This window comes from Setaria italica, chromosome VIII, assembly GCF_000263155.2.
Source record: "Setaria italica strain Yugu1 chromosome VIII, Setaria_italica_v2.0, whole genome shotgun sequence".
Classification (NCBI taxonomy): domain Eukaryota; kingdom Viridiplantae; phylum Streptophyta; class Magnoliopsida; order Poales; family Poaceae; genus Setaria; species Setaria italica.
In genome coordinates this window covers 33,660,508-33,667,921 of record NC_028457.1, presented here as the reverse complement: position 1 = coordinate 33,667,921, position 7,414 = coordinate 33,660,508, and the positions used below count along the sequence as shown (strand labels likewise).

Here is a 7,414-nt window from a genome sequence, read left to right as displayed (position 1 = left end):
AGATACCATTTACTTTAAAAAGTGAAAGAAGCTCTCATGATAATACAATAAATAAGAGAACTGCTACAATGACAACAACAAATCAATACCAAGCAACCACCAAACATCCAAACTGCTACTCCCAACACCATGCCTTTGAACCAGAGGCCAAAACAATTCGATCTGTAGGGTTATATGATGCTTAGAATTGTTCAATTATCTGTGGTTGTATGAGCTCTAAACGATAGAACTTTTATAGGGGTTATGGCATTCTGTTTTGAATGCCCAATTAAAATGTTGTTTTGTACTTTTTATATATGGCTGTGTTTAGCTAAAACTTGTGGTTCAACTAGTTTTGCAGTCATTTACCTATCATGGCTCAAATTGTTCAAAGTTCCCATCCAGGTAATTTCTGTTGTATCTTTTATTACTTATTTTTTCCAAGTTTCTGTGGATCGTATGTGATGAGTGTTTACTCTACATTCATTTTCAGTCATGTCGTCGTATATGGTCTATGATCAACATGTTCTGCTCGAAGGCAATAGGAACCCTGTGATTTTTTATGATGATGGAACTTCATTGGATTCATTCAAGTCAAGTAATAGGATGGTCATTCCAGCTGTTAGGACCACAATAATGACTGGCTAGCCTCAAATTTACATCCTCCCAGGTGAGTTGGATCTTCTAGCATCATACAATATTGCCATGAAGATAAGCAAGATGTTGGCACGCTCTCTTATAATGGAGTTGAGGCAGATTGAGGCTGAGGGGAAGTGTCTTGCTGCACTTGCAGAACATCATGACTATGTCAAGTTCAAAATTCCTAAACATCTATTCCATACTATCTTGCTAGGCCTAACTAATATACAAGTAAATATTGTTTTTGTATTCGTCTATTGATTAAGCATTGATTATTTTATTTTACATTTATGAGAGAGGGTGTCTTATGAAACTCCTGATGATGAAGATGATGACATCGAAAGTTATTTTTTCTGAACATTTAAGTATTGTTATCCTAGCTAGATTTCCATTTCTATGCATAGTTGACCCAACAATGATGATTTTACTTTCAGGGTACTCTTTGATGATGAAGTTGGTGATAACTACGGTTTAGTCGACCACTTGATTTCGTAGTTGCACTAGAACCAATGTCATCTTTTGTGTAAACTAACCAATTGTGCATGCAAGACAAACCGTGAGCTTAGTTTGGTCGATGCTGAAGAAGCACTTGTGAACTATCAGGTTTTGTAAAAAGAGTTGTCGAATGACCTATAGGCTATGAACGCTCATTGCAGCAATGCACAAATTTATAAGTCAAGTTTAGTTAAGCCATCTTTTATGCTCATCCTTTTGTTGTGTGACGTTCTTGAACAAGTGGATATTTTAGTTTGATGTGAAGGTTCTACACGGTTCTACATGGTGCTGATTTTTACCCTTGATTTTCTACATGGTTCTACATGGATATTTTTACAATTTTGGTCTTTTCTATCACTTGATTTTTACCCTTAATCTCTTCAACCTTTCTGTGAGCACCACGAGAGATGGGTGGGTACCAGGTTGCGTTGGGTAATGGCCATGGATTTATTGATGAGGCTATTGTGAGAGATGGGTTTAATGATAAGGTTACTGGGCAGGCAGATTAGCCTCGCAGTCGCAGTGATGGGGAGGTTAGCACGAGCGCAGGAAGGTGAGGTAGTGGTTAAACACTTGTAGGGGAGAAATAGGAGCAAGGGCCTCCCTCCCTATTGAATGTACTTAGTCGATACGGAGTAGGTTGTATTAGTTTGATACTGATAATTTGTTATGAAACATAAATTCCATCTTTAACTTGCCTAATAACTACAAAAAATTTCGACCATAACCAAACAAACCAAATATCTATCTAAACCTAGATGTTGTTTGGTTCTCTAAAACGTAAGGTAATTTTATTACAAAGGGTAAGTCTTATTGTTACATCTATTTGTTTGCAACAGTCGATAATCCGCTAACGCGTAATTAGATCCCGAACCAGTACGTGCCCAATACCGCTCCTCAACCACCCTAATAAAAAAAATCTGATTGTAGTACGTGCTGGGGATGCAATAGCGTTACATTAGTAAACCAAATAAAGATAAAATTAGAGTGCAATCTGATTACATTTTCATTTACGTTACCGCTCGCCGAACTAAACAGAGTGACGAAACTTTAACTCCAGGGGCAGGGGACTCCGCTGTAGCCGGCCCAACCCAAGCCTGCACTATCACAAAGCCCACCTCCTTCTTCCCCCACGACTCGTCCCTGTCTCCTCCTCGCACCCGGCCCGTGGGCATTCCACTTCCAGTGCTCTCCTCCCCGCGGCAGCGAGGGCAACTGCTCCGGCGTGACCGACCCTCCCAATCCCTGCTGCCCACGCGCGCAGCCCTCTCCTCGCCGCCACGATGCGGTTTGACCTGGATGGCATGCCGGTTCACTTCCCGTACGCGGTGATCTACCCAGAGTAGCACGCGTACATGGGGGAGCTCAAGCGCGCCATCGATGCACGCGGGCACGCGCTGCTCGAGATGCCCACGGGCACCGGCAAGACGGCGACGCTGATCTCCCTCATCACCTCCTACTCCCTCGCCAACCGGTCCCGCCCGCTCCGCCTCATCTACTGCACACGCACCATGCACGAGATGGAGAAGACCCTCGCCGAGCTCCGCCTCCTCTTTGCCCACCTGCCCCCCGCTGCCTCCCGCTCCCTCCTCGCGCTCGGTCTCTCCTCCCCCAAGAACCTCTGCGTCCACCCGCAGGCGTCCGCCGTCGCGGCCCGGGACTCCGCCGCCTCACGGCCTCCTGGGTCCGCGAGAAGGCCGCCTCCGATCAGACACATCCCTCATGCCGCCAGGGGTGTACACCCTCGCTGACCTCCGCGCACTCGATGAGATTGCTGGAGGCCTAATGGAGATTGCTGCCATCTATGAGGCACTTGGTGATCTTGATGAGGCCCTAAAGCTTCTTCAAAGGGCACTTAAGTTGCTGGAGGACTCACCAGGGCAGTGGAGCACTGTTGCCGGCATTGAGGCACAGATGGGTGTTCTGTACTACATGATAGGGAGGTATGCAGATTCAAGGAACTCATTCGAGAGTGCGGTTGCCAAGTTGAGGGCTAGCGGTGAGAGGAAGTCGGCATTTTTTGGTGTTCTGTTGAACCAGATGGGGCTAGTTTGCGTGCAACTGTTCAAGATAGATGACGCCATGGGAAGGTATGTGTTCATAACACAATCTTGAGCAACCTTGCGAATACTCTTGGTGTATACAGGAACCTTGCGGCAACCTTGCGCAATCTTGCGCAGCTGTTCGAAGAGGCTAGGGCAGTTCTGGCGCATCGCATCCGGATACTCTTGGTGTGCATACAGCAACCTTGCGGCAATATATGACGCCATGGGAAGGTATGTGTTCATAACACAATCTTGGGTTCTTTTGCAACCTGCTGTCATCTTATTCAGAGTTCAGTCATACTCATGTCTTGATGTTGAAATTACATATTTAATAAACATCTAGACAATTAGGACGCCTATTTTAAAATTTGTCCCAAATTAAACGCTCGAGGGTCCAAATATCTGCATGCATAGGTGGGTCCCAGCTATTAAAAGAATTACCGAGGATCTGAGCCAAACTGGCAAACTGCCAGCTTGAGACGTTTCACGTTTGTTGCTTGGGAGTATAATAAAAAAATTAAAAGCTGAAAGGTCCTTGGAGCTTCTGGATCGCTCGTTCTATTTCTTATAATAAAAAAGGCCAAGCTGAATCATCGACCACCACTCAGGTGTTTGGAAACACATTCGAAACTTTAGCATCTGTCATGTTTGATACTAATTATGAGTATTAAACATAGTCTAAGTACAAAATAAATTATGCAGATGGAGTCTAATTCGCGAGACGAATCTATTAAGCCTAATTAGTCCATGATTTGACAATGTGTTGCTACAGTAACCATTTGCTAATGATGAATTAATTAGCCTTATTAGATTCGTCTCGCGAATTAGACTCCATCTGTGCAATTAGTTTTGCAATTAGCTCATGTTTAGTCCTAATTAGCATCCGAACATTCGACGTGACCCTGCTAAAATTTAGCATCTCATATCCAAACACCCCCTCGTTCGCATCGCCGCCGTAGCTTCCGCACCGGCACCGCTCGCTCAGGTTCGCATCACCGGTGCCTCGCTTCTGCTGCTCGCATCTAGCGCCCCACCACCGGCGACGCCTCAGCGCCCCCCTCCTGCGCGTGTTCCAGATCTTCTCCTCACCCCACGACCCGTGCACGTTCCCTTCGCTCCATCCCCATCCAGTGCTCCTCCACCTCTCTGTCATGGCTGGTGGCGGTAGGGGCCCACGGCGTCGCAACTGGATCTGCCGGTGTTGTGGGGGCTCAAAGCTAGGCGGCCGCGCTCGAGGGAACGACGACATTGTCGTTAAGCTTGGCAGCCGCAACCGTGGAGAGTGGATCTGTGTGCGCGGGCACCCAGTCAGATGGGTGGGTTGCATGTGCGTGGATGCCAACGGTGACGTCTACATCCCCGATTCCGAGGATGAAGAGTCCGGCATGGAGATGGAGTGGGGTGCCAAAGAGGTGGCCGATTTGGGCGCTGCCTCGGTCACGACGGGTGGTGTGCAGATGGCCGATGGAGTCGTGGGGGATGGCATTGATGTGGCAGCTGAGAGCGTCGCCATGGACGCCGTCGAGGTTGCGGCCAAGGGGGGTGCTGCTGATGGCGTCGAGCTTCCAGTGGATTCAGCCACTGCCGAGGAGATGCACCCGGAGCTGACTGCACGCCTGAAGATGTTGCTTGCCCACATGGATCCAATCTTCCATGACGTCTTCGTCAGCATGTACAAAGTTATGGAGCCTGCTTTCTTCAACCTGTAATTCATTTGCTGTTGCTTGACGTGTGATAATGAAATGATATTGATGTGGGATCATGGGCGTCTACTGATTATATTTAGAATATGCCGACTGTAAGCTACTGCAGGTTGTACGATGAAGTTGTAATGATATGTTTAGACCTTCCATGTACTAATTATTTTAGATTAGCTTAACTCATGAGTTAACTTTCTAGTACAGTATTCCTCAGATAGATCTGCTTGTATTTTTTTGCGGCCACAATTCTTACGCCTTCTTGATCTAACATCCATCGGTATTCCTTGTGCACGACACTCCTTCACTGTCCGCCAAATACGCTGCACTTGATACCTACTAACCTGTAACATTTAAAGCAACTCTCGTTGTGGTGTTCTTTTTAATTTTCCATGCACACTTTTCTCAAGCAATGCTGCATAAATTGCATGCCTTTGAGCTTCTGTCAAGTTTCTGGACTGATGTGCAATGTTTTCATTTGCACGGTAATGTTCAAAATCCGAGTCCTCGAATTCATCTTCATGAGAGGCTATGTCTACAGCATCAGTGTACTCCATCATGTCTACGGAAAAAAAAGACTATGGTTAGTATATACTCCTATTTTTCCTTCTCAAGATATGCACTGTTATTGCCTGTGTTTTTCAAGGATGAAGTTTGTTTATTGATTTCATTGCTAGAAGCATAACCTTCCCAGTCCAAATAAAGGTTATCAATGTGCATAGTTGTAAAACTATCACCTTCCCAGTTAATCTCTTGCATGGTTGCTCTTCTGGCAATGACTATTTATGTCCTAGGAATTATATTGTAAACTACTATTTTGACATGGTGCCCATGGCAATAGCAAACCTTGATGAACTGATGTAATTAAGAGAACACCTTACCTTCATTTGGTTGTTGCAGCTCAGAAGCATCAAGATTGAGATCGATTCCATGCACAAGAAGCTGTTCATCTTCATGGAGAAGGTTTGACTGAGCTTCTTGGGGCCAATGGACTTGATCATCTTCTAGGCCATGGACATCATCTTTCTGGAGATGATGGATTTCATCTTGTTGCTCATCTGGTGGTTCTTCATTTAGATTAGGTAAGGGAAGTTCATCTCCTTCCACTACGGGAAACTTTAAATTTGCTGAGTGTTTTCTTTTTGCCGAGTGTTTTTTTTCGGACACTCGGCAAACAAGCTCTTCGCCGAGTGCCAAGCCAAAAACACTCGGCAAAAAAAAACACTCGGCAAATCGTGGCTTTGCCGAGTGTCAAATAAAAAACACTCGGCAAAGCCCCCTCTTTGCCGAGTGTCAAAAAAAACACTCGGCAAAGAGGGGGTTTGCCGAGTGTCAAAAAAAACACTCGGCAAAGAGGGGGGTTTGCCTAGTGTTTTTTTTGACACTCGGCAAAAAAATAATTTTTTTTTCTCTTTTCACCATGAAATTTTTTCTACTCCCCACATACAACATGTGGTACTCCATGTTAAAATTTGGTATATTTTTGAATTTATTTGCTATATTTAATTAATTAATTGCATTTCAAGGGAATTTTTGGTATAAGTCAAATTTGAACTGCAAGTGATTCAAATTATGGAATAAAATGAGTAGAAAAATGATATTCATGTTATTTGGACCAATTTGAGACCTGACCCATGAAATGAAAAGAAATTTCGAACATCTTGTTCAGGAAACACGACCATGAACGTGTCGCAGTAGTATTTTTAAATTGTAAAAAAAACAATCAAAGTCTGAAAATCTTAAGATTTGTCATGATGTGATGATATAATACATGGAGGCTGTGGAAAAAAATTGAGAAGGTTTTGCACATTTCATCGTGTACGATGATTACAAACCGAAGCATCTCAGAAGAAGAATAGTAACTTTAAGAAGGATTCGATAAAATTTAGAGTCGAAGTGACGGTCGAGTTCGGTTTGACTACAAAACTTTTTGTATAGTCAGTAGAAAACCTATATTGGTTCGTGTGAAAATTTGGTATTTTTTTTGAAACTGTTGGATATTTTTTAAATTTTTTTCAAAAAATGTTTGCCGAGTGTCATACGTTGGACACTCGGCAAAGAAACTCTTTACCGAGTGTCTACGTAGGACACTCGGCAAACCAAGTGCCCGGCCCCGTCAATAAGTGCCTCCCGGCCCCCCTCTCTCACTCCCCTCACTCCCGGCCCCCCTCTCACTCCCCTCACTCCCTCCTCTCTCCCTCCTCTCTCCCTCCCAAGCAGATATTGCTAGATCCTACTGGACAACTAACTGTCTGAAGGAGATAAATACATCGGATTATTTAACTTACAGACAATCTGATTATATTCGAGCATCTATCACTTGATGACAAGGACGAAAGATTATGTGAAAATCATATCAGATCTATGGGAATTAATGCTCATGACACAATTGGACCAAAATTTTGATGCCAATTGACATTGAAAAATACAAGTAACTATAGTACATAAATACTCCTGCCGTCCTAATCATCATCGTTTTAGATTTTCTAGATTCATACTTTTTTACTTATACATCCTATGTATATATATAGTAATGACCGAAGGGAGTACAAGTTAATG

The 7,414-nt window shown here is 44.0% G+C and overlaps 1 pseudogene; it reads left to right on the top strand.

Moving 5' to 3' along the window:
• Positions 1–2,468: 2,468 nt before the first annotated feature.
• LOC101759702 overlaps positions 2,469–7,414 on the top strand; it is a 9,375-nt pseudogene continuing 4,429 nt past the window's right edge.